The sequence below is a fragment of the Dama dama genome, chromosome 22 (assembly GCF_033118175.1).
Source record: "Dama dama isolate Ldn47 chromosome 22, ASM3311817v1, whole genome shotgun sequence".
Taxonomy (NCBI): Eukaryota; Metazoa; Chordata; class Mammalia; order Artiodactyla; family Cervidae; genus Dama; species Dama dama.
Window position 1 is genome coordinate 23102883 of NC_083702.1, and position 874 is coordinate 23103756.

Below are 874 nucleotides of genomic sequence, written 5' to 3' on the forward strand. Positions count from 1 at the left end.
TGGGGCGCGGCCCTTATAGGCGTGGCGCACTGGGCTCCGCCCCTCAGTGGGGGTGGCCAAGGTGGGCGGGGCGTCTCGGCCTCCGCCCCTCGGAACGCGCTCGGAGGAGCGGGAAGGCCAGAGGGGCGGAGCAGGGACTGCGCTCCGCCTCCGCCTGGCTGTCCGCCGGTATCCCGCCGGGGAACCGGTTTCTGCCAGTCCAAGCCTCCGGTGCTGACTGACTTCTTCGCCTGGATACAGAGGCTCCCCAGGGCGGGACTTAGGTAGCGGAGGTGAACACCTGTCCCCCCACACCCCCAGTCTCTGCCCCCTCCGCGTCCTCTCTCTGGTACTCGGGCGCCAGACTGCAGACCCTCCGGGTTCCTCGCGTGCTTTGCGGGGCCTCCACCCACCGGGCTCTGTACCCAGGCAGGTACCGTACCAGCTTCACAGTCTCTAGCTCTCGCTCCTAGGGACCCCCGACTGCCGCATCTCCACCGATAGAGGTCCTAGTTTGCCCCCCACCTGCCCCCCTGCCTCTCCACCTTTCATCCAGACGCTTGAAAAAGCATATTAACTAGATTTCTACTTAGCACTTTCTTTATCCAACCCGTTTTAGTCACTACGTTAATTTCTCAAATCACAGCTTTTCGGATTTAATTCTATTCAAAACATTCTAACCAATTATATTACTATTTATGGAGTGCTGTCCTTACCAGATATTTTACAAACATTATCTCTCCTCATCACACCACTAAACGTATTTTATAGTCATTTTACAAAGGAGGAACCCGAAGTTCAACATAACTATGCTTTTTGCATATTTGCCCACTGGTTACACTGTCATCTGGGATTGTCAACCTAATTGCCTCCTTTGTGCAGGCTTTTCTGAACC